This window comes from Hyperolius riggenbachi, chromosome 4 (genome assembly GCF_040937935.1).
Source record: "Hyperolius riggenbachi isolate aHypRig1 chromosome 4, aHypRig1.pri, whole genome shotgun sequence".
Classification (NCBI taxonomy): Eukaryota; Metazoa; Chordata; class Amphibia; order Anura; family Hyperoliidae; genus Hyperolius; species Hyperolius riggenbachi.
Window position 1 is genome coordinate 179895896 of NC_090649.1, and position 27440 is coordinate 179923335.

The 27440-nt window shown below is 43.0% G+C and overlaps 1 long non-coding RNA gene across 3 annotated transcripts in view; it reads left to right on the forward strand.

Moving 5' to 3' along the window:
* The window catches only part of LOC137570599 (uncharacterized), a 134011-nt gene that overhangs the window by 67107 nt on the left and 39464 nt on the right, over positions 1-27440 (forward strand). Inside the window, exon 3 of one of the 3 annotated variants that reach the window (XR_011031100.1) lies at positions 9790-9964. The exons of the other annotated variants lie outside the window; for them this stretch is intronic. This is a non-coding gene — a long non-coding RNA (uncharacterized lncRNA). Of the gene's footprint in view, positions 1-9789; positions 9965-27440 lie in introns of those variants that run through there. 3 annotated transcript variants of the gene reach the window in all.

The window sequence follows — 27440 nt, forward strand, 5'->3', positions numbered from 1 at the left end:
TGTCCATGCAGGCAAGGACAGGACGCTCCAGTGATCTCATGGTGATGTCGGACATGCGGACATTCTTTAGTCCAACACCTCGCCTTAGCACTTCCAGATCCATCCTCTACCAACGCCTCGACCAGCAGGTAGCCGACTACCTGGCCTTAACTGCGGATGTAGACACTGTGAGCAGCGATGAAGCCCTGGACTACTGGGTGCGCAGGCTTCACCTGTGGCCAGAGCTGTCACAATTTGCCATCCAACTTCTGTCTTGCCCTGCCTCAAGCGTCCTGTCAGAAAGGACCTTCAGTGCAGCTGGAGGCATTGTCACTGAGAAGAGAAGTCGCCTAGGTCAAAAAAGTGTTCAGTACCTCACCTTTATCAAAATGAATGAGGCATGGATCCCGGAGGGCTACTATAGCACGCCCGAAGACTAAGTCAATCCCCGCACACAGCATCTCTGCCTGCACACCGTGTGACTGCCTGCCCCAAGACTAAGTCGGTCCCCACACAACATCTCTGCTGGCAGGCCGCTTGACTGCCTTCTCTGCCACCACCAACAGGGTTCAGGAGTCCAGGCGGATTCCTGAATTTTTTAGGCCGCTGCTAGCAGCGGCCGCTAACAAAATCAATACCAATTTTTCTGGTGTGTGTACATGCCTACCTAATTTTTCTGGCTGCACTGCAGCTGCAACAACAAAACAAAAGGCATGTACATGTGTCAATTCCACGTCGTGATCGTTACCTTGTCGCGGTGAAAGGGCTTGCGTATCACAATAAAGCAATGACCGCCGGCTATATGAGTGTGTCGGGGGGGGGGGGGCACACCCAAGATTGTAAGGTCATTGCTTCATCGTGGACAGACCAAATTCAATCAGCTGGACAGTCACTGTTGTTCTGTCATTGAGCTACCTCAGCCCGGCGATCATATGAGCTTGAAAACCGCTATAGCCTGCACTCTCCCCATGGTGCGTACCAGTCCAGCATGGCCGTCACTACACAAACAGCTGTTTGCGGTGTGTTACACAGTGAGTTTGGTCTGTCAGTGTGAAGCAGTACACTACCTGATTGATGTATACACATGCAAGATGTTTTAAAGCACTTTAGGTCTCCAATTTAGCATACAATGTGATTTCTGCCCTTAAAACGCTGCTGTGCGTCAAATCCTGATTTTTTCCTGGGACTTTTGGCATGTATCCCAGTCCGCCATGCCCCCCTCCAGGTGTTAGACCCCTTGAAACATCTTTTCCATCACTTTTGTGGCCAGCATAAATGTTTGTAATTTTCAAAGTTCGCCTACCCATTAATGTCTATTGCGGTTCGGGAAGTTTGCATTTGCGGTAAGCGAACCTAAAATCGGAGGTTTAAGCCATCTCTAATGGGATGACGCAATGCCTTTGGCGGGGGTTCGCCTGGGACTGAAGGTCTTCTTCCAGTGGATGGCAACATTGGCCCCACAGATCAGAGGGCCCTCATGCAGTTCCACGGAGGCTTGCCTCTCAAACTCTCCCCAAACTTGCTCTGTCTTTCAATGCTCTACAGAGTTTTCCCTTGCTTTACTCCAAGCTGCTGTTGCTCTTGGCCACAGCACCTGTGTAACTGCACATTGCCTGGGGATGTGGAGTTAGTTGAGGGGGAGGCAAAGAACCGGCAGCAGATCTATTAGTCTGGGGGGAGGGGTATTAGAGGTGGAGGAGGGCAGCAGCTCAAAAATAATTAGATTGGAGGGGAACAAGCTGTGAGTGTGTGTGACACCGTGTGTAGTGCAGGCTCCAGGGAGCGCCTTGACAGCCAAAGGCATGTCAGGCAATGGCCTGGAATGTCTTTGTCAAAAATGGCCCTGTACCCAGGAATGGGATTACTGTATGCTGGAGTGCAATAGGGTAAATATGAGTAGATATTAAAAGGTTAAGTAATGCATAAGTCTTGGGCTAGCCCTAGGGTATTTAATATTACTATATTAATATGATATTCCTCCCAGGTACATGTACAATACAGAAATTATACAATTGCAAATTACTTCCAGCAGTCCACAATATAGTCTGATATGTCCCATGAGAGTGTTTCAATTTATTTTCCATAAAAGACACATTTTAAAACCCAGGCCAGGTTTGCAGAATCCCTTCAATTCTCCAATAATCTAATCTGTAGCCTGGGAGAACAATGGTAGCTGAGGTAAAATGTTACATGAGGGGTTTTGTTCTGGATGTGTGTTAAAGGGATCAATTTACAGTATGACATCTTAAAAAGTTTTAAAATTTCAAATGACATAAAATAATACATAAAACAGAGTAAAGGTTATGGGTTATTGATGCATTTTTTAATTACTTGCATGAATATTTATATGTGTTTGTGCTAAGGATAAATACTACAGATGGCAGCGTTGCTATGGAAACTAAGGCTATGAGAAATATTTGCTTTGTTTGAATTGAAGGATCTTTCTATGCAACTAATATAGCTAAAAATAAAACCTCAAATAAATGCACAAAATAACGTGTTTAATTCTTTTAGGTGTTTGGCCAGTCCTGACATTCTCACTGTCAACAATGGGTGGATTTAGTTTTCTTATTAAACTGTTAGATGGAGAGAGTTAACATGTAACCACCAAACATTTTGCTTTGAATAACAATCATAGGATTTTTACAGCTATTGAGGTGAGTAATACATGAGCAATGATTCTAAACAGTTAATTTCAGGATCTTTTTTAAGGTCATGTTGAATAGGCAATCTAGATGCTAGACGCTGTGTGTGACTGGTCTGTAGATGTTACAGCCAATCACTAGACTTAGATTTGCAGTACTGTAGATGTACCTGTTGCCAGTGACCGTGTCTAAAAAGGTAGCAGCTAAAACTTAGGAATGGATGCGCCTTGTAACGTAGGGCATTTGTTAGCAGCTAGTTACAGCTTGCAGAGACTTTCTGTATGAACTATTAACAACTTGCAGCAATAAATTATCATGGAGCATATTCACTAAACACTAGAAAAATTACCTTGTGCGCACAGCAATTTTAATGATATTTATGAAACTGTCATAGAGTGTGCTGCACACATAGCACAACTTGCAATCCAATCTGTACCAGTCCAAGAACCTGAAACTTCAACACAGTGCCTTCTGTTCATGTGACAGGATTTTTAGCTGTAAAAATTTTGCATTTGAGGAGTATGATTAGTATGTTAATAAATTATATTTCTAGATTGGTGTCTGAAGATCAGCAGGTGACCAATCTCTGTATATTATTATTATGTCTTTATATAGCGTCATCATCTTTCATAGCACTTTTCACTAATTGTGCCTCAGAGGAGCTCACAATCTAATTCCTACCATACTAATATGTCCATTGTAGTCTAGGGCCAATTTTTAGGGGGAAGCCATTTAGCTTCTCTGTTTGTTTTTGGGATGTGGGACTTTTTTGATTTAGGCTTTCTATAGAATGCCTGGATTTCATACCTTGCCTGTAACATATGCAATAACAAACTGAGAAATGTTTTTTTTAGTTTTTTCTTTTAAATCCACATACGTTAGGTTTTTGTTTTACTGAACATTTTTCTTCTTTCTTTATACATACTCACCTCACCTGAACATCAGAGATCCACTTAGCCTTTTCAAGCTACCTTTCCTGGTCAGCAGAGGGCACAGTGAGAACAGGAAAGCAATATCACCATTATAGATGTAAGAGACTTGTACTGAACTTGTGCTCCACTGGTCAAAAATAGCAGGGATACATCTTATCAATGCATGACTGGTCATTAATACTTAGAATGGCACTACAAATTAAAGAAAATAAAGGAAATCAGTTCACGCTGTGCAGTAACTAAAAACACCCCCCCCCCCCCTCCTTACCGCACTTAATACAATCTACAAATCAAAAAAGGCTTACAAGCTCAGAAATAAAAAAGACAGCCTATCAAACCTTCTCAACACAAAGTGCATGTATAAAATCAGTTCATATTGCTCATTAATTGTACCACGTTTTAAAGGGGAACTTCTAGAGAGAAGTATATGGAGGCTGCCATGTTTATTTCCTTTTAAGCAATACCAGTTGCCTGGCAGCCCTGCTGATCCTCTGCTTCTAATGCTTTTAGCCATAGCCCTTGAACAAGCATGCAGCAGATCAGGTGTTTCAGACTTTAAAGTCAGATCTGACAAGACTAGCTACATGCTTGTTTCTGGTGTTATTCAGATACTACTGCAGAGAAATAGACCAGCAGGGCTGCCAGGCAACTGGTATTTATTAAAAGGACATAAATATGGAAGCCTCCATATACCTCTTACTTCAGTTCCCCTTTAAGGTCTTCCAAGCTTTTCTTAATGTGAAATGAACAATATTGTGTTACTCTTCCTTTTCCTTACATTTAAATCTTTCCGATTAAAAAGAAATAACTTAACATACTTAAAGAGACACGGTAGGGACATATACTGTAGTAGAATACAGCAAATTATTCAGAAACCTCACTTTTCTAGGTTTCCGCTTCAGAAACACTTCCTATATCTATATTTTGCTATGTATTTAAATGTAACCCCACTTTTCCAGTGATGTTTAGCCTATGCTGATTAGTTATGCAGAACCCCCCCCCCCCCAACATTCTGGAATTCCAGGTATATTTTCTACTGGCTTTAGAACAGTAAACAAACATTCTGCAGAGATCACCTGACAGAACTAAAGATGTCACCGCTCGTGATAAATTTCAGAATGTAGATAATGGTGAATGAATATATTATAAAAACATAAGTAATTGTATTCATTACATTATATCCACTAAAGCTCATCTTAAATCCCTTCCTCCCCAGACACCGAAGCCTAAAGGTGGGTACACACATCAGATGAAAGTCTTTGGAAAAGGCAAGATCACAGACCAATTTTTATCTGATGGGGAGTTCAGCTCCATAGAATAGACGGTGTAGAGTATGGCTCTCATACTACATGGAAGGGGGTAAAATTGGTCTGTGATCTTTTATTTTCAAAAGACTATGGTCTGATGTGTGTATGAGCCTTTAGTCTGTGCATCTTGAATGGGGACCTGAAGTCAGAGGAATATGTAGGCTGCCATCTTCATTCTCAAATAAACCATGCCTGGTTTCTGTGCTGGTGCTCTGCCTGTAATACTTTAAGTTACTTTCCCAGAATGGGCATGCAGATCAGATGCTTTGTCTGACTCCCCTAAGTGCTTGTTGCAGGAGTGTAGAAACAGCTAACGCCTGGAATGAAGATGGCAAACTCCATATTCCTCACACTTTAGGTTTCCTTCTCCTCCATACTACTTACCCAGCCATAGACTTTATATTTTGAAACAATAAAGTTCAAATTCAACCTGGTTAATTCATAAAAGCCTATTTATAAAGCAGGCAAGTATCATATTCCAGGAAAAAGGGTGCTTTTCAGATTAACTAGATTAGAAGAGTGGTGATTAGATTAAGTGAGCCCTGCTTTCATAAGGGATCACCACTTTTAAGTGATCCCCATTTTATTTAATAATATTTAAAGGGTACCTGAAGGAAAAAAAGTAAAACTGAATACTTACTCTAATAAGGTATACTTACCCCAGAATACTTATCCAGAGGCTTTGTCATCCTTCTTGGCCTCACTGATCCAGCATTAGGACCCTTTGAACATATTCAGCAAGAGTTTGGTTGCGAAGCACTGCTCCTGTCAGTGGAGGAGCATGACCACACTGCACAGGAGCAAGTATGGCCTTTGTCTGTGCAGTAGCACATATATACAATGCCTTGCACAGGAGCAAGTATGGTTTCTCACTGCACAATATCATGGAACTGCTCGTGCATGGCTTTTTCCTCCATGTACAAGTGGCTCCATCCAACTCCATTTATTGCTTGTACACAGATCAGAGCATGGCGGGAAACAAGAAGAGCATTGGTGGGGTGGCTGAGGATCAGAGAAGCCTCTGGATCATCCAGAGGCTTCCCTCCACTGAGTTGAGTGTCTAACGTTACTTTTGTTATTCACCAGGGTTTAGTTTAAAGAAAACCTGTAACAAAAAAAAGTTCCCCTGGGCGGTACTCACCTTGGGTGTGGGAAGCCTCCGGATCCTATCAAGGCTTCCCCCTTCCTCCTGTGTCCCACAGTGATCTTGCTGGGCCCCTCCGAACAGCGGGGATGTAAATATTTACCTTCTCGGCTCCAGCGCAGATGCAGTATGGGTTCTCGCTCGGAAATAGGCGGAAATAGCCGATTGCTGATGGTCCGCTTTACTGCGCAGGCACAAGTCTCCTGCACCTGCATAGTAGAACGGACTCGACAGAGATCGGCTATTTCAGATTATCTCCGTGCTGAGATATGCAACAGCACCCCTGCTGGAGCCAGGGAAGGTAAATATATCAAAGCCTTGTCAGGCTTGTCGAGCCAGGATTGCAGGACGCTTCGGGGGAGCCAGCGCTGGATTGCCTGCAGCTACAGGTGAAGGGGAAGCCTCATTGGGACCCTGAGGCTTCCCTCTTCCTAGGTAAGTACCTCCCAGGGGATGTTTTTTTGATACAGGGTTTCTTTAAGTGATAATGACCATATTTATAAAGGGGGATTCAATTTGATTAGCATTTCACAGGCTAACAAACCACATTCATCAGTTTCACTGTGGAAAATTCCATAGGCTACCTTGGGATACAGTTGTGTTTGAGTCAAGCACCTTATTCACCAGTTTGCCACAGATCAATTCAGGAGGGAGGAATCGACTGTAATACATCCAGTAGACAGTTGAAAGATGAAGGACTTGTTGTTACGAATAAATTAATAAATATTACATAGTAGTTAAGAGGTAAGTGATAGATACAGACACATGACATAAATAAAGTTGAATGAAAATCCTATGGTGCAGATTAAAAAATATTTAACAATATTAAGAGATCTTGAGACTTTGAGTAAAAATATGTATGATTATTTGAACAATATCCATCTCTTCCTGTTATATGCTCTCTGTGAGGTAAAGATTATGGATGGTCAATGCAAATAAGTTGATTTCATGTAGCTTGAAAAGCGACCAATCAAATACTGTGGCTGCAACATTTGATTGGTCCATGTTCAAACTGCATATATTTGCATAACATCAGCATAAAAATGTGCATCCTCATAATTATTTCCATCTCATGGATGGACTACCCACAGTAAATACAGACAAAATTCCCTTATTTCCTGACAATAACAGAGTATATATCTGCATCCTCGAGACTTTCTGAGATGCACTTGCAGCGATAAGTAAAGACGTTTTTACAGAAGGGTTTACAAAGACAACAGAATAGAGAGACAGTTATATCCTATGTATATGTAAGATAACATTTTTTTAATAACGTGACTTAAACAATATAATTTTACTTGCGTATGGATATGGATATGTCTGAGGAAAAAAAAGAGTTTGTCGTTAAGTGTATGGATTTTGTACTATGTTAAATGGTTTATGGATTGATACAGTGGCAGACGTCAGGTTGTGCAAGCCATGCATCTGCACAGAGGCCTCCTGTCCTCTGAGGCCCATGCAGCTCCTCCACAGTCAGGCCCAGATTATCCTCCAGGTTTGTGTATGTCAGCAGATTGTGAGCTCTTCTAATGACAGTAAGTGACATGACTACGTATTCTATAAAGTGCTGCAGAATATGTCAGTACTATATAAATGAATCTGTAAAAAGCACCTTGAAAGATATCAGCGCTATATATACATAATAATAATAATAATAATAATAATAATAATAATAATAACACGTGTGGTCATTTGTGTGTGCAAGGATCATATCCAGTACTATGAAAAAGTAAAAGTAAAAAAGATCAACTTTTTGGCTTTGAAACAATGTGTAAAAGATTAAGAAAAAAATCTCTAGAACTTAGAGTCTACATTTGCTATGATCTTGCAATTAGTTGCCACCATAGGAAACATCTTTGTAACCTATCTAAAGGCCTGCTTATTTGTGTTAAAGAGAATTTGTACTGTCCGATTTGTACAATAAAAAAAAACATACCAATCGAGTCACTGTGATCTCCTGGATCTCTCTTTGCCGTTTCCGACGCTCCCCGCCATGATCCTGGCTTTTAATTGCCAGTTTTAGGCAGTGTTTACAAACAAAAAACATGGCTTCTAACCAGGAAGTCATGTTTGTATATATATATATATATATATATATATATATATATATATATATATATATATATATATATATGTATATATATATGTATATATATATATATATATATATATATCTCATGTTACATTACACAGGAGAAGGAGAGAGAGGAGAGGAGACCGGCACTGCAGTCAACTGTTTATTCCATAGTGCGACAAAATGACAAGCATAAAAACACAATAGTGCAAACATGCGACATACCAATCTGGGCGGCAGTGTGGGTGATGGTGGGTGCTGGGCACAGTATGCCTAACGGCCTTTTTGCGCAAAAATGCGCTTCAATGGAGGCTTGAAATGGCCGTGAGGCATACTGTGCCCAGCACCCACCATCACCCACACTGCTGCCCAGATTGGTATGTCGCATGTTTGCACTATTGTGTTTTTATGCTTGTCATTTTGTCGCACTATGGAATAAACAGTTGACTGCAGTGCCGGTCTCCTCTCCTCTCTCTCCTTCTCCTGTGCAGCATATCGTTATCCTGTTGATCAGAGCAAGCAGTCACAGCCATTCAGTGTGAGAGGCATTGTGGGTTCTACCAGCTCTCCGCTCAAGAACACTTCCCTGCTGCAGTGCCAACCTAACAACTTCTCTACCCAAAACTTCCAAGTTTTTATTACATAGTGAATTATATGCACCCCAGTCTGGGATTCTTACAGTTTCTCAGCATGTGACAGGCAGCCCCCTCCCCCCTCAGCCTCACAAACTGCATCACAAACCAGATGAAACTGAGAGCAGAGGCGCTGTCTGTGAGGAATTAACAAAGCACACAGAGCCTGCAGGGGGCATGCAGAGGGCTTGCATAACTTGTCCCTATTACAACAGAGGTAGCCCCTTCCTCACTAGGTCGACAAATCTTGACAAAGAAAAGAAGATTATATATATTACAGAGACAGTGCAATTAGAAAAGGCTGCAGTAATCCAGACCACATTAGAACTGGTGTAGGAACTTATAGGATAGAATACATAAGGCTGAACATTTTGTTACAGAGTCTCTTTAAGTGCAGCTTTAGTTTTAAACATGATTTTTTTTTCCAGCAAACTAAAATTTCAGTGGGCCATTCTAAAGAGAAGGGCTAGAAAAAGGAGATTAATGAAAATGCATATAAAAGGCTTTGGATGTGGAGAAAAGTAAACATTTGGATATGGAGAAAAGTAAAGTTTTGTGTAGAAAAGATGGAGGGTGTGCATTGTACAACAAGATTTATCAAGATTGCAAGAAACGTTAATAAAACAATTAATGAATACGGAAATGTACTATTGATTTTGTTCTAGAGACAATACTCACTCAGGATCATCAGTAGAAATAAATGTACACCATAACTGTAAAAGGAGAAGAAAAATCCATTACATATTAAAAATGGGTTATGTAGCTAGTGTAGGGAGTGTAAATTGTCCCACGTATAGCTCAGAAATTACAACTTGTATCACTAAATAGTACTGTAGAATTAAAGATTTCATTTCCTGTAACATTCTGTGGAATACAATACATTACATTAGCTACAAAGATGCTCAAAATGAGGTTCACCACATATATAAATAATATAGAAGAATAGATATAAACTGTTAGGCCTATTCATACAGCTGCAATACATTGCTGCATTATAGCTCACTCGCCAGCTCTGCTGATTCTGGAAATTGCAAAAAAATAACAGCAGTCTTGTTATTTTTTTTTCCTTTCTGTAGTATAACACGCCCCTGCAATCTGTGCTAAGGTTTCTCTCCCAATGTCCAGTTCATCATGGGTTAAAACAGGTCACATGACATGAAGAATGTGTAACCAGGCTCCACGTGTCCTGAGGAGGCGTGTTCACACGCGAAACAGCTGTAGACAGGGGGCATCTGTTGTACCGGTCACCTGTGGCTAAATAAAGAAAATATGAATGGAGAGTGCTGGAGTCCGTCTTCTTTTGTGGATTGACTTTATGCCACTATGTACATTTTAGCACATCAAAGTGTAAACAACTGAGCAATGCTGCCAGAGTTCATTTACCCAAATAAGCTGGTCTTATTTCAGATGTCTGGTGACATCCTATCTAATAAAGTACAAGTGTCCCTGCATCCCATGTCCATGTGTCAGTGCTTTTGCGCTACTGCACATGTCGGCAGAGTGGGCGGGTGTGTGTGCGCGTGCGGCAGGCATGCGTGGTAGTCGGGTGCGTGCTTTTAGGCGGGTCCGCGGCAACAGACCTAGATCCCATTTTTAAATGGGCTTAGGTCACTAGTGTAGTATAATAGAACTCCCATAGGGTTCCCACTAGCAGGGGCCTGTAGGGAACCTAAGGGTAGGAGTCACGTCATGGAATTTGCAAACACTTTCATTTGTTATTGTTTCTGAGCCTGGTAAGCTAGATTTCAGGGCTTTTACATAAAAAGAGCTTAAAGTATATAAATGTACCACATGTAAAAGATCTTCAGTAACTAAGGCTAAGGCAAATGAGGTTAAGTTTTGGGTAAAAATATTATAATGGGAATGCCCTAGGAGACTTGACACGGTGGACTCGCTTTACCAATCTAGTACAAAAAATGTGATTCATAATCAAGAAATGCATGCTGCATTCTAAGTAGTCTTCAATTTATCTCTTCTATTGTTTCTTTCTTCGTATGACATTGTAAATTTAATGAGCATAACTTTTAGTAGGAAATGCAATAACACTGGAACATTAGAGAAGATAACTTAGAACAAATTTATTTGTGAAATAAAGATGCAAATATTGCACACAATGAGATCTATTAAAGCACCATAACTTACATTGAATGTCCAAAAGCATGACAGCAAATAAACACCGCTCTCACTGTCCTCCCCCTAGAGACCTATAACACATTAGCATAAAGACAGAAACATTTGACTTGCTCCTCACACTCGCTCATTATATTGTTTTGAAGCAAGGCTAACTGGTGAATCGTGTGAATTTGCTGAAAAAGCAAAATGACCTCTAATGGCAAAAGAGCTAACATCACATACTAATTAGAATACATGGTTGAGCATTGGAAACAAAATTTGTATAAATAAATGCAGAACTGAAGACCATGTTCAAACACATAACTATAACATTGTTGTGTAGATATTAGAAGGAATACTCACTTTCATTTATTTTCTGTTCAGATATGTACTGTGCATTTACATTTTTCAAAATGTGTTTCCTCGCCTTATTGTTCTTCCTTTATATAATACCCTTTGCATGCATCTATGCAAAAAGGGCACTCAGTGAAGCCAAAACCATTTTTATGGCATCACTAGCTATAAATAAGCCTCGAGTTAGGGCAAAACAATCTTAGAGCATGACAACTCTTGATGCTGAACCAGGAGTGCCATCCCGATAGCGGTATGACATCACCAGGTTATATCGGCTCCTGCTGGGGTGCCTTTCACTTCGCTCAGCTTCCGGCACCCTTTTTCTGGCACCCTTTTCTAACCAAAATCACTTTTCTTGACTTTATTTGGTGCCCTTTTACAACCAAGAGCAATTTTCTAGGCTATATCAGGCCTCCTTTTATAACCAAAATCACGTGTATCGGCTACACCTGCTGCCCTTTTTATACAGGCACCCTTTTCAAATGAATGTCTAAGCCTTGCTAGTTTTATATATATGTTATCTATAGAAAAAAAATTATCCAGATGGTACAAATATCCTCCATTCCTTACCATAATTCTTCCGAATATCTTACGTGTTTACTGAAAATTATTTCTGACAGGAACATACATCTACACATATGGAAGAAATGTCCTAGGATTAGATATTTCTTTGATAAACATATTAATGTTTACATACGGATGAGCTGGTTGCACATCCATGATTATCCAATAACTGCTGCCTCTCTTTTGCTTTCTATAAAACCAAGTTTCTTTTGAGTTTTCTTGCCGATCATCAGCTAAAAAAAATGCCACTTTTTAGTGTCATCATGACTTCTACACTGTTTAGCCTTATTTATTATTCTAATTACATTATATATAAAGTGACAAGCAACAGTTTGCCAGAAGAGGACAGGAAAATATCTGATAATTTTCCAGTACAAGCTGTAGGGGACAGGACATATTACACCTGATATATAGTTTTATTCCAGAGATGACTGGTGAGTATTTTGTGCTATTTTAGATTTATTAAAAAAGATGTAAAAAAAAATCACAGCAAAAATAAAATACACCATCCATGAAGCATATATCAGTAACTCAATATAACGGTAGTTTTTAGCCGGCTAACTACAGTAGTGTTTGCCATTGCCTATCCTCTCCAAGCAGCTTTCACTCTCTAGCCTAAACAGTTTTTCTCACTAGCTATAGACTAAACTGTACCCAGCCTTCCAGTCTTATGGGGACGCAAATGGCTAAATCATGATGTGCTGATGTGACATTGACTTTTAAGTGCACACATACAAAAATAAATATTGTTAATTTATACAAAACTTTATTAAACAACAGAAATATAAGTATAAAATTTGAATATGTCCTATTCTCTTTGTTGAGAGAGTCTACCTTGAATTATCAAGAGCAATATCCTTTACAGTATTTTTTTTATTTTAGAAGAAAAGGGAAAAAACAGATTTTGGTCTGGTTGGTGATTGTGGGCAGGTATGGGTACCACCAGTAAAGGGGGCAGCAGGTTGGTTATGGCTGCTCGTCTAAATAGACTAAATATTGGATTAAAATCCAGGCACATCATAACAAAATAGGAGAGCTAGATTGTGAACAACTTTAGGTTGATTTCTTTACTTATGTTGGAAAGATACCATTAAAGAGAACCCGAGGTGGGTTTGAAGAATATTATCTGCATACAGAGGCTGGATCTGCCTATACAGCTCAGCCTCTGTTGCTATCCCAAACCCCCCTAAGGTCCCCCTGCACTCTGCAATCCCTCATAAATCACTGGCTGTGTTTATCTCTAAAGTGTCAGTCTGCTGCTCTCCCCGCCTCCTGCAGAACTCCAGTCCCTTCCCTCCCTGCTGATTGAAGGGAAGGGACAGGGGCAGGGACCGGAGCTATGCAGGAGGCGGGGGAGCAGCTGAGACTGACACTACAGTTGTAAACACAGCCTCACAGCATGGCTGTGATTTATGAGGGATTGCAGAGTGCAGGTGGACCTTAGGGGGCTTTGGGATAGCAACAGAGGCTGGGCTGTATAGGCAGATCCAGCCTCTGTATGCAGATAACATTCTTTAAACACACCTCAGGTTCTCTTTAACAGTGATTTTAGTCAAACTACATAGATCTAAGTATTACGTTAAAAGAGTTTCTTAAGTTTGAGTTATGGAAATATCTGCTTTTCGAAAACACTGCAACTGTTATATATGGTCTTTTATATCTTGAGCCTGACGCTATTCAAGGTGATAAGTAGCTTGCAGATGTGAGCTACTTATCACCTTGCCATCGCACGAGGATTACTGGCAAATCCTATTGCCAGTTTCACTCGTGAAATGGTCGATCGTTAGGGAGCATTACCCAGGCGAAAGCATGAGCAATGCTCCCATGTTACGGGCAATGGGGAGCAAAGTTTTACCCTATGGGGTTGTCCATCAGCACCACGGCCTCACTCCCTACACATGCGCACTCCCGCCTCTCCCTCCTGCCACTGAACACCCGCCGCAAGTCCCATCCTGCAATTACAGTGTATAAATCACTGTATTTACTCTTTCTATAGCATTGTCCGACAAAGCATCTTTGAATCTGCCGCCGGGGCTCCCAATTGGTTCACAGTCTGGACCAATGAAAATGGCTCAGATTGTGAACCAATGGGGAGCCCCCGTGGCAGATTCAAAGATGCTTTGTCGGGACTCTGCTATAGCGAGAGTAATTACAGTGACTCATACACTGTAATTGCAGGACGGGACTTGCGTAGAGTTGGGCCGAACCTCCGATTTTAGGTTCGCGAACCGGGTTCGCGAACTTCCGCGGAAGGTTCGGTTTGCGTTAAAGTTCGCGAACCGCAATAGACTTTAATGGGGATGCGAACTTTGAAAAAAAAAATTATGCTGGCCACAAAAGTGATGGAAAAGATGTTTCAAGGGGTCTAACACCTGGAGGGGGGCATGGCGGAGTGGGATACACGCCAAAAGTCCCCGGGAAAAATCTGGATTTGACGCAAAGCAGCGTTTTAAGGGCAGAAATCACATTGAATGCTAAATGACAGGCCTAAAGTGCTTTAAAACATCTTGCATGTGTATACATCAATCAGGTAGTGTAATTAAGGTACTGCTTCACATTGACACACCAAACTCACAGTGTAACGCACCGCAAACAGCTGTTTGTGTAGTGACGGCAGTGGCGGGTTCACTGAACAGGAATACAGTGGCGGGTTCACAGAACAGGTATGCAGTGGCAGGTTCACTGAACAGGTATACAGTGGCGGGTTCACTGAACAGAACAGGTATACAGTGGCGGGTTCACTGAACAGAACAGGTATACAGTGGCGGGTTCACAGAACAGGTATGCAGTGGTGGGTTCACAGAACAGGTATGCAGTGGTGGGTTCACAGAACAGGTATGCAGTGGCGGGTTCACTGAACAGAACAAGTATGCAGTGGCGGGTTCACTGAGCAGTACAGGTATGCAGTGGCGCTTTCACAGAACAGGTATGCAGTGGTGGGTTCACAGAACAGGTATGCAGTGGTGGGTTCACAGAACAGGTATGCAGTGGCAGGTTCACTGAACAGTTATGCAGTGGTGGGTTCTCAGAACAGGTATGCAGTGGTGGTGGGTTCACAGTACAGGTATGCAGTGGTGGGTTCACAGAACAGGTATGCAGTGGCAGGTTCACTGAACAGAACAGGTATGCAGCCAGGAACAAGCTAAGCCCAACGAATCTTTCCCTATGAGAGACAGTCTGCAGCAGCTCGCCCTACTCTCACTAACGCAGGCACACGAGTGAGCGTAATGGCCGCCGCTGCCTGCCTTTTATAAGGGGGGAGTGGCTCCAGGGGCTAGTGTAGCCTAATTGGCTACACTGGGCCTGCTGACTGTGATGTAGAGGGTCAAAGTTGACCCTCATGGTGCATTATGGGGCGAACCGAACTTCCGCAAAAGTTCGCCTGCGGGACGCGAACGCGAACCACTGAAGTTCGCATGGAACCGTTCGCAGGCGAACCATTCGGCCCAACTTGCGGCGGGTTTTCAGCGGCAGGAGGGAAATTGCTTCAGAGTATCTGTGCAGCTCCGTGGGGGTTGCAGAGACGAGTGGCGGCCGGCGGGGAGCTCTAGGGGTCTCCTTATTAAAGCGGTTTAACACCCAGCATTACAACTTTGCTTTAAAAGATTGCTTACAGCTTACAAACTATTATGCCAGATTTTTTTTTAAGCAGAAATTCACTGAATGGGTTAAACATGACATTTTAGTGTTGGATTTAACTAGGAATCCGCATCCGTTCTTATCTGTAGTTACAAATGTATCTTTATTTGTAATACAAATAGACCTTTGAAAAGCCTGCTGGGGAAGCCCTCTTTGTTCTCTCAGAGCAGTGTTTGTTTGTTACATTGTAGATAGATACATTTGTAACTAAACAAGCAAGCACGAGGAGCATTTCTAGCTAAATGCAGCACTAAAATGTCATGTTTAATCCATTCAGTGAATTTCTGCTAAAAAAAAAATCTGGCATAATCGTTTATAAGCTGTAAGCAATCTTTTAAAGCAAAGTTGAAATGCTGGGTGTTAGACCACTTTAAAGGAGACCCCAGATACAGCGGTGACAACGTGCGTTGACATGTTTAGACAGGCTTTTTGCAGGCCTAAGTTAACACTCATGTCTGCCGGGAAGCATCGCTTCCCAGAGGCATACAAAGTGTAATAGGATAGGGTGTAAGGAACTTGCTGGGAAATAATATCGCCCAAGCAGATTTTTTTAACACCCTGCCTAGGGCTTATTTTAGGGCTTTATTGTCACCTGATTGTCGGACTCACCAGCGTTTAACGCTGGCGAGTCTGACAACTGCATCAGGCCCCTTTAGTTCATCTACTATGTTCAGTTTTATATTGTGACCTTTTGCTGTTGTAAATATTGATTACTAGCTGAGATATGTATTTGGTTGTTGTTGGGTCTGGCCACTTTTTTTTAACATTGACGATGATCAGGTTTGTGAGCTTTGGGGTCCTTGGCATCAATAACGTGAAATGGAAGTACTTTACATTTTGCCATTGAAATCAAGAGAACATATCTGATTGTCTATTTGTGGCTACGCCACATTTTTCTGAATTCAAACCACAGTCACCTAATGAATGACTGTAGCAGGTTTGAGGACTCTGCCATTAACCTATAAGAATGGCAGCAATTTAAATATTCCCCTTGAAAATCAGTAGGTTAATTTTGATTGGCTGTTGTAGAATAAACCTAGTTTCCTGAATATTATTCACAGTTACCTAGTGAACTACTGTGCTAAGTTTGAAAACCCTGGCATTACCAATGTACAGTAAGAATGGCTGCAGTATAAATTTTCCCATTTAAAAATTTAGTTGTTGTTGCCTCTGCCCACTTTTTCTAACCTTGACACACAGTCCTCAAGTTTCAATCAACATTCTAAGAATGACTGCAGTTTACCTTATCCTATTTAAAATGAATGGTTTAAATTTGATTGGTTGTTTTATGCTCCACCCACCTTCCCTGAATTTTTAACCTCGGTCACCAAGTGACCAACTGTGCCAAGTTTGGGGACTATGGCTTTATTACTGTGAGAATGTCAGCCTTTTAAATTTTCCTATTGATGTGAATGGGTGAAATCTGATTGGCTGCTTGTATGTCAATTCAACACCGCTCTGTTTTTTTCTTACTTTAATATGTTATCCAGGGATTTTTTTTTCTGGTTTGATTTCCCTGTCCTTATATTCAATAAGCTGACCTCTGATAATGCATTAGAATGCCTCCCAACAAGTTCCCTCTGATACCTCATCAGTTTTATTTGCTTTTTAGAATGGCATTATTTCTGAATACTCCATTAACCACCTGTACTGGTTCCAAGACTTTTAGTAATTTTGGGGTCTATTCATTAAGTATTGGTAAAATTTACATGCACAGAACAACTTCTCCTGAGTATATAGGTGCTTGATCTGATACTGCAAATTTGCCTTTTTTACATCCTGGACATCTGTGGTGGGATCAGCAACAAGTCTATCCCTGAATATGTATTGTGGACTCTAGGTCTGAGTAAAATGTACAATCTCTAGTGCATAGATGATATATTCTCCAGTTGTCTAACATCCTTGTGGCTCTGAACAAACTTCAAATCTCCTGTCTTTTCTCACAGATGTGATTAGGTATATTCTTTGTATTATCCCAGGCTGGATCTAGGGTTAAGTTGAAGTCTCCTACTACTATTATTTTCCCATGAGCCATCTCTCTTAGTTTTTGGAAAAAGGTTTTGAAAAATGGGTTTTGTTTTTTCTTTGGAGCAAAGACATTTGCTAATTTGACTAAAATATTTTTTGGTTTAGCCCTTCCAACATCCGGTAATGCACATCTGGACACACATTGTTGTGCCTTTAAATTTGCTGATAGGCTTTCCTGCAGACCATTTGCTGTTGCAGACTAGGTGCTGTTTGTAAACAAATTCTCCCCATATTTTTTGTCCACAATTTTGTGGATGGAGGTTTTGTGGTTAATCTCTTCAGTGACGGGGCAGTAGTGAGAAGTCCCCATGTGGTGAGAACATTTTGGGGGCTGCCTGTACTACTCCTACCCTCATTAGGATGTAGCTTGCTGATGGTGGTCCTAGGCAATTTGAATGCTTAGTACCCCACCTGTTTTGCGTACTCCTGTTTGTAAATTTGTGAGCATCACACAGGTAAGTTAGCTCTCAAGTCACATAGTAGATGTAGACAATTAAACTGGATGTCCATGCCACCCTTGCTCTCACATCATTGTAATATTATGTGAATGTAATAGATAGCGAAGAGGGCGCCGCGGCAGTTAGTACCATGGAGGCTGTCTCCGAGTCTCAGCCAGCGGCCTCCACTGCGCAGTTACATGTTGGAGTTTTGCCTGGCCCCTCAGTTGCACATAGACTGAGGGCTACGCGCGTGAGCGCCAGGCGACAGGACCTTTATGCAAGTAGAAGGGGAGTCAGCTGATCAGCCGGTCAGCTGACTCCAGCAGTGCTCCGGATTGGCTGAGTGACTGGGGCGGCACTGTGGAGCACTCTGAGTGTATATAGGACCTGCCTGTCAGTTGCTCTTCGTCTGCTGTTGCAAATGCTACGTGTTAGCACTCAGACCTTAGTCAGATCCCAAAGTGTGCTAGAACCAGCAGGAGCTGGGGATCCACAGATTCTGTTGATAGCTTAAAGTACTAATTGAATTGTATTATTTGGTATGACCCTCTGCTAGCTTTGACTACTCTTCTGCCTTCTGATTCTGTGCCTATGCCTATCTGATCTTGTTGCCAACTCAGCTTGTACCTTACTCTGATTCAGTCTTCTGTCTTTGTACCGTATCTGTCCGTGTGTTGCCGATCCTGCTTGTCTGACTCTCCTGCCCTCACCATTGAGCTTAGTTCTGGTGAGGGATTCTCAGTTTAGTAATCACCTGCTCCTCAGGTTGCTAGCTGCAGTACAGTCTTAACCACCTGCTCCCCAGGTTGATAGATGCAGTACAGTCTTAATCACCTGCTCCTCAGGTTGATAGCTGTAGTACATTCTTAATCACCTGCTCCTCAGGTTGATAGCTGCAGTTCAGTCTTAATCACCTGATCCTCAGGTTGATAGCTGCAGTACAGTCTTAATCACCTGCTCCTCAGGTTGATAGCTATAGTACAGTCTGAATCACCCGCTCCTCGGGTGATAGGTACCTTCTGTCTACTGACATCATCCGCTCCTCGGGTGAACCGATCACTACTTAATCTGAGTCTCCAGCCTGCTGGAGTACTGATTCCAGTGTTCTATAGAGATACCTCTCGCTACCAGCTCCTCTGGGAAAGTGGGTATCTCTATTTATATTTACTGTTGCACCAAACACTTATCTTACACCTGGTTGTCCTGTGTCTTGCTATACTCGCATTATTGGTGATTCTGCAGATCACCACATAATCAGGTATAGCATCTGTATTATTGGTGATACTGCAGATCACCAATAATCAGAAAATCTGTCCTTGCTGACACCAATCGTTACAGTGAAACTGAATTTACCTGGAAATGAGCTCATACCATTCTGTTTATTTGTTGAGTATTTTTAATTCTCGAATTTCCAGTTTTATCACAAATTATTGAAGAGGTTTTCCATATCTTAATATGATAGTGCTACCTCCTTTATGTACTATGAGTCATAGTACCTATGGAACTCCCTTCCACTCCCCCACGGACTCGCTTTATCCTTCAACACCTTCAAGCAAGCCCTCAAAACACATTTCTTTAAAATAGCCTACTCTACATTTACCACACTCTAACACTCTGTCAATCACCCTTTCCACAGTCCTACCTTATGTGTACCCCCACCCTTTAGATTGTAAGCCTTGGCAGGACCTCCCCCCTCCCTTAGTGTGTCCTTCTTAATTTTACTACCCCGGCAATTACACCCTTCTCATGGACTAACTCGTACTTCTTTTGCCCAGTCTCTGTAAATCACATTTTATACCCTGATTGTATGTATAACCTTGTGCTATGTTGTATAACCGTTTGCTACCTCTCTGTCTGTCACCCCTTGTTGCAATGTATGTATCCCTATTTATTGTCCAGCGCTGCGTAATATGTTGGCGCTTTATAAATACAATAAATAATAATAATAATAATAATAGTAGGTGACTCCATTTGTAAGCAAGTTCTTTCTGTGGTAGTTTCTCTATTATCAGTTTCAGTAATCTTCTGTGATTAATCATTCTTTGAGACAGAGCCTGGGACATTTCTATATTGCAATAAGATAACAGAGACGCCAAAAGGATAAAAGGGACTAAATGAGCTTAAAACCAATTTGGTAATAGAGGAGGTAGTGGTGGACTCACCCCCTCCAAGCAGAACACATTACTGTAGATTTTCAGTCAAAAAACAGTACCCAATAAACGTTTTGTGACTGAAAATCTACAGTTGTATGTTCTGCTTGGTGGGGGTGAGTCCACCACTGCCTCCTCTATTACCAAATTGTTTTTTAAGCTCATTTAGTCCCTTTTATCCTTTTGGCGCCTCTGTTATCTTATTGCTACATTGAGTCCACCCTAGGTGGAGGGCAGGAATGCTCAAATTCGGATTCGGGAGATACCCAGATAGTTGCAATCCAGATATCTCCCAGTAATGCTGTGTGGGCTTGGTGGAGGGGTCAAGTTTACCTCTCTGACATCTTCTTCACTCATCCCTCAGCGCCTCCCATGATGCTGTCCACGCGCAGCACGTGACTACAAACACTTCCTCCTTCAACCTGGAAGGAGGAAGTGTTTGTAGTCACATGACCGCCGCATGGACCGCATCGTGGGAGGTGCTGAGGGACGAGTGAAGAAGACATCAGAGAGGTAAGCTTGACCCCCCCACCCAGCCCGCACAGCATTACTAGGAGATATCCGGATTGCAACTATCCGGGTATCTCCCGAATCCGAATTTGAGCATCCCTGGTGGAAGGTTGTACCCACTTCCTTCTTCTACTACAGAGAGTGACTTCTTAATCCTGAGAGGGATCAGGACACTCTCCCCACCTGCCTTGACAGTGGTTGCCTAATGGTAACCCTGGTTTGTGAGTATTACATTTTGAATCATTCTATAAATCCTGCATTACCAGTACATACTACACTATATTGGGCTCTTGGTGTTCTCTTCTTCTATATTGCAATGTCTAACTTTAATTCTCTGTTTTTACTAACACTGCTAGATCCTTTGTTGTTTTCTGAGAAAAAGATGCTGCTCACACCTCAGCGGACAAAGGATTAATATGACTTTGTGACAACCAAAAAGTAATGATCTTTCACTGATCTGTGTAAATCACCCATCAGTAAATTCTGATTTGTAAGGGATTGTGGAGATGTCGCTGCACGGCCTGGCGGCAGGGCGGCTGTCTCCGCGTTCAGACCGGCGGTTTCCACACAGCAGCATGCATCTGGTTTGTCTGAGCCTTCTAGTGCACACAGATGGAGAGCTACGCACGCTCGCGCGCGCGCGTGGGGAGGCAGGACCTTTATGCAAGGAGGAGAGGGATCAGCTGATCAGGTTGGTCAGCTGATCCTAGCGCAGACTGTCATTGGCTGAGTGGCGTTGGGTGGCGCTGAGGAGCGCTGCACTATATATAGATCTTGCTGGTCAGTCTCGGGTTGTCTGCCGTTGCGAATACATACGTGTGAGCACTCAGAACATAGTCAGATCCTACAGTGTGTTAGAACCAGGTGGACCTGGGAATTCACACTTAGCCAGATTACGCTTGTGTTATACTTTAGACCAGTTCCGGGGTGTTGTGACCAAGGACCTCACACCCAAGCTTAGGAATACTGTGTCATTGCTGTGTTATACTTTAGACCAGTTCCGGGGTGATGTGACCAAGGACCTCACACCCAAGCTTAGGAATAGTGTGTCATTGCTGTGTTATTCTTTAGACCAGTTCCTGGGTGTTGAGACCATGGACCTCACACCCTAGATTAGAATCTTGTTCTATATCTGTTATGACCATTTACTCTGTCGACCTCTCTCTCGCTTTCTGATTCGGTACCTCTGCATATCTGTCTACCTGTTGCCAAACCCTGCCTGTATCTGGTTACCGAATCAGCCTTCTGTCTCTGTACCTTATCTGGTCGTGTGTTGCCGACTTGGCCTAGCCGACCCTTCTGACTGTCACTCATCCCTGGAGTGTCCAGTCTCTCTGTACTACCTGTGACAATATTCTACCAAGTGTCAATTAGCTACAGGGACCTCCTGCTCCTCAGAGAGTCCTCTCTGCAGTACAGCCAAGGGCTCTACCCCTTAGGAGTCCTCTGGCTGCAGTGTAGTCTGATTCCCAGTATAGCAGAGAATCATTGGCTCCCAGGTTATCTCTATCCTCTCTCCTAGGAGATAGTTCCCACACAGCCAAGGGCCACCTGCTCCTAAGGTGGTCCATGCTCATAGTTTCTGCGTCTCCCGCCCCACAGTAGATGGCCTACTGTTGCACCAAAACACTTACACATTACTAGGTGTCCAGAGGTTAGTCATACTTGTATTATTGGTGATTCTGCAGATCATCAATAATCAGGTATACATCTGTATTCTTGGTGATACTGCAGATCACCAATAATCAGATTCTCTCTGTGTGCTGACACCGATCGTTACATGATTATTGCTGGAAACTACATATTGCACATTATTATTGCACTCTGTGCTAAATTTATTGTACTGAACCTGACCTAAGACATCTGTGTGACAAAATTAACAAAGCTGTTTCTTTTCTGAAGTTTATTATTAGACTAAGGGGAAAAAACATTTTAAGAAGACTATTTGATTCTCAACAGTGCACTATGACTGCAGAATGTTACAGTGTTATGATATTCTACCCCTTAGGTTTTTCTCATTTAAAAGGAAACATTTATCTTTTTCAGTTTACCACTGCTGTAGCCTGAATTCATTTTTGGTTGAAAATTAGAGCTCTGGGCAATAATTAAAGAGTTCAGTTGATGAATGCTACAGAGACATTAACATGAAATGTAATACTGTGTAGCTTGCCAGCTGGTAAAATAGCCGTGAATACGAACAGTAGCAAAGAAATAAACATCACAATAATATTGCTTTTGAGGTATACTCTAAGGTAGAGGGAGTTTTGTTCTGGGTCACCCTGCTTCATTATCATGGCATCTGTTTGACGACAAAATAGCACACAGACTGGAAAGCCTGCTTCATTTAAACATTAAAATACACCTTTTGATTTGAAAGAATTTGAATCCCAAGGAGACATTTTGACAAGGTAATAAGAGTCTCTAAATTTAAAGCTTAAAGTGACCCTGAAATAAACCTGCGCAATATAAATTGATCATATCATGATAAAATACATCATTAAAGGCTGCCTACAGTGAATACTGCACGTCAAAAGTTTCAATAGTTCCACAGATTAGAGAAAACGTAAAAAAGCAAATATAAGGTCAACTTTCTAGTTGATTAGTAAAACTGTCCATCACATCTAAGGACCAACAGGCAAGCTTGAATGCTCATGGAGAGTAACTTCCTCCTAAAACCGTATGACTTGATACTCTTTTGGGCACAGCATAGCTTCACTTAATTGTCAGACAATATGTCTATACTTGTTATAGGTGAAGCAGGAAAAAAGAGCGCAGGAGCCCTTGTGGAAAACACAGTGCCACCATAGACGCTAATGATAAAACCAGCATTTTGCAGCATAACATGGAAATTTGGGCACATAGCGACGGCCGCTAGCGGATGCCCCAGGAAGCCCAATTTTAACTTTTTTTGCAACAAATTGTGTCTTCAACAAAAGCCGCAATATAATGAGGGTAAATGTGGGCGCTCATAGGTGCATGATTAGCGGCAAGAGGGGCCATTTGTTGCGGACAGGCACCCGCTATGCAATGCCGCAATGGAGTTATCCACAAGCCATTATATTCCCACAAGCCTGTCTGTAACAAATGGCCCCTCTTGCTGCTAATTGAGCATCTCTAGTTTATCTTCATAGATACATATTGCAGCTTTGCAGAATGAGGGGGGGGGGTTTAGTTTAAGGAGAGGGTTAGGTTTAGGCCCCACTGGGGGGGGGGTCTTAGGGTTAGGCACCACCAGGGAGTCTTAGAGTTAGGCACCACCATGGAAAGGTTCTGTGTGAGAGTAGGGTTATGTTTAGTCATAGTAAAATATTGGTAAATATTACTGATATTTTAGTATCACAATTCACAAGTACAATATCGCTAACCTTACTAATAATTAATTTACTAGTGGCAATCCCCGTACCCTTTTTTTCAGGCACCTTTATTTCATGTATGCTATTATAGGTGCACTGTACTTACATTTTCTACCAGTACTGGCACATTATGGCTTAATTTGTCATATGGAGGACACAATAGCTGCAGTTGTTAACAATTTCACTGTTAACTTAATAATGACTTCTTTTGTACAGCAGGAGAGATTGGCAGTGCTTTCAGACAGACGCTGCACCCAAATGACATATCTGCATAGATGTGCAGAGCTCGAAACATGGGCAAATTACACAACTTGCATTCAAAACGGGTACAGCAAAGGAGGACATCAGCTTCAGCATACATTGCTATACCTGTTTTAAATGCAAGTTGTGTAATTTGCCCGTTTTTAGAGCTCTGCACATCTACTGTGTGCAGGTACTTAATTTGGGTGCAGCATCTGTCTGGAAATGCTGCCAATCTCTCCCGCTGTACAAAAACAAACATAAGTGTACTCAGGGCTAGCTGCATACATGTGCTTCAGTTTGCATTCAAATGTTTAGATTAGGGATTAGTGCATGATTTGCATATGATTTGTATTCAAGGTGTGTATTTTAGCCCCTGGGGGCTCTGCATGCCTATGTTGGTTTCATTTTCATTTGCAGCCTAGGAGCATTGTCAATTGTTTGCTGTCACTTGAAAAGAAAACAATTAACGACTTGGTAGTGCTCCAGGCCAATTTCTTGGGAACAACTGCAGCTCATACATGACAGAGACGGTATATAATGTGTATATAATATATGTCACAGGAGCCCTAGTGGCTGACCGCACTTAGCCTTCTAAACGGTGCCAGCGCACAGATCGTGCGAACTCTGGTCGCAGTCAATGCGCAGGAACCGTTAAGAATTAGCCGCAGACAACTCAGAAGGGAGCCTGTGAGACACGGGTGATTACAACTTCACCCACTGGTTCAGGGTACTGCCACCACCGCGGTTACCATGGGACCGTGGAGCCCATTAACTGACTAATCCTGCGAATAAAACGGTTAAACACACGATATTCTGTCTAGCCAACAACAAACAAACAGTAGCGTATCTTCAGAGACCCGGGATCAGTTCTGTGTGTGCTGATAAGCAGGGTAGCAGACAGTGAATGACTTGGAGAAAGTCGTTTATTCACGCAATATAAATAATTAATATATACAGACAATTATTAAAATCAACAATTATTAAAACAGTAATAGCCAGTATAAAAAATAAAAGAAGGGAGAAAAATACTTAGTTCCTGGAAAGATGTCCTTTTTGTGGGAAAACAGAGTTCTGGGTTTCAATTTGAGTTCAGAGTTCAGACCAGGTGGATGCCAGCATATCCTCAAGCTGGCATCTGATGAGTGCAAGATGTTTCAGTCTGGAGGACACTGAGTTTGGGTCCTCAGCCATTCTTATGCCCCTGCTTCAGTAGGAGGGAGTGAGGGCGGGGAGCCATACACCCCCTTAGAAGATGAGATGAGCCCTCCCCTTATCCTGGGGCTAGAAATCATATCTACCCATATATGGGCTCTATCTCACAGAACCGTACAGGTCAGGGCAGATTTATTAACATTTTCAGGTCTGTCTCGATTTACCCAGCGCCCTGATACCAGACATGAGGGGTGGGACCCCTGTGGTATCATCAGGGCATTTTCAAACTGCCTAACTGGCAGTCCTTACCTCAGAATGTTCTGAAACTTCCTCAGAACCAGCACCGGGGCTCATGCTACACTTCCCCCACGTTTGGCGAAGCTGCCATCTCAGGAACCCCAGAAATATGACAGATCTGGGAAGTTATGGATTATGCTATGAGACTCAGCAGCTAGAACACATCCTGAATAAACCTAACAGCTGGCTTCCCTTTGATCTTTACCAGTGAGCAAGGTGTCAAGACCTCCCGGAGATTTGTAGCTTGCCTGGCTGCACCTAGGCATCCTGATCACCCATTGGTTAATTAACATCTACATGAGATCAGCTAGGTGTCACCTTATACCTGATGGATGGGCCATCCGCACAGCTTGAAGCCAGGGACTCTCTGGGCCCAGGCTCATTAGCATATCAAAAGAGCCATCCAGCCTTTAGGATGGTGCTCTCTCTGCTAAGAAAAGGACTTCAGCTCCCCCTACACACTCAACCCCGATTGTATCGATTTGAAGCGCAATCGATGCAGGGAATCGAGTGCGATCGCTTTTTCTTCACGGGCGGTTCCAGGACGCGCCTGCGGCCCCGCAACCGTCCGTGACAGCCCTCCCTGGGGAGAAGGCAGATAGACATTCATCAGCAAGATGTGTGTCGGTGCCCCTAACCTGCGAGATCGGATCTAGTTCCCCGTTGCAACGGGATAGCCCGTCGGCGTTCTGGTGTCGGCTGCCTGCCTTGTGTTGAATCGTGAAGTCATACTGCTGTAATGACAGGCTCCAACGTAAGAGCTTGCCATTGGTCCCAGCAGTGCGGTTCAGCCAACTCAGGGGATTATGGTCGGTAATGATCGTGAAGGAGCGGCCGTACAGATACGATTGTAGTTTCTGTAGGGCCCACACGATCGCTAGGCACTCCTTTTCAGTTGTGGAGTAGGCTACCTCTCGGGGCAGGAGCTTCCGGCTCAGGTAGAGGATAGGGTGTTCATCTCCTTTTCCATCCACCTGGCTGAGGACTGCGCCGAGACCGTAGTCAGAGGCATCGGTTTGCACAACAAACCGACGACTGAAGTCTGGGGCTTGAAGCACCGGGGCACTTGCGAGTGCCTGCTTCAAGGCTTGGAAGGCGTTCTCGCAAGCGGGGGTCCAGCTAACAACCTTGGGGTGTTTCTTGCTAGTGGCATCGGTCAGGGGTTTCGCTAAGGTACTATAGGCTGGAACAAATTTCCTATAGTAGCCGGCGGTCCCCAGGAACGCCTGGACCTGCTTTTTCGTGATAGGCCGAGGCCATGCCAGGATGGCGTCAACCTTTCCCGTGTCAGGTTTCAGGGTGTTACCCCCCACCCGGTGACCTAAGTACTGCACCTCGGTCATACCAATCTGACACTTACTCGGCTTAACTGTCAGATTGGCTGCGGCCAGCCTCTCTAGTACCTGGGACAGGTGTTTGAGGTGTTCCTCCCAGGTGGGGCTGAACACCGCAATGTCATCCAAGTACGCTACAGCGAACCCTTGCAGCCCCTCCAGCAGGTCGTTTACGGCCCGCTGAAACGTGGCAGGAGCGTTCTTCATCCCAAAGGGCATCATCGTGAACTCGAAGAGGCCAAAAGGGGTGATGAAGGCCGACTTCTGCTTCGCGTCAGGTGCAAGTGGTATCTGCCAGTACCCCCGGCTCAGATCCATGATTGATAGGTACCTGGCGGACGCCAGCGTATCCAACAACTCATCGATGCGAGGCATGGGGTAGGCGTCTGTAGTGGTGATGGCGTTCAACTTCCTGTAGTCCACGCAGAACCGAGTTGTCTGGTCCTTCTTGGGGACCAGGACAACAGGGGCTGCCCAAGCACTACAGGACTTTTGAACCACCCCTAGCTCCAGCATCTCCCTCACCTCTTTCTGCATGTCCGCTTGCACCT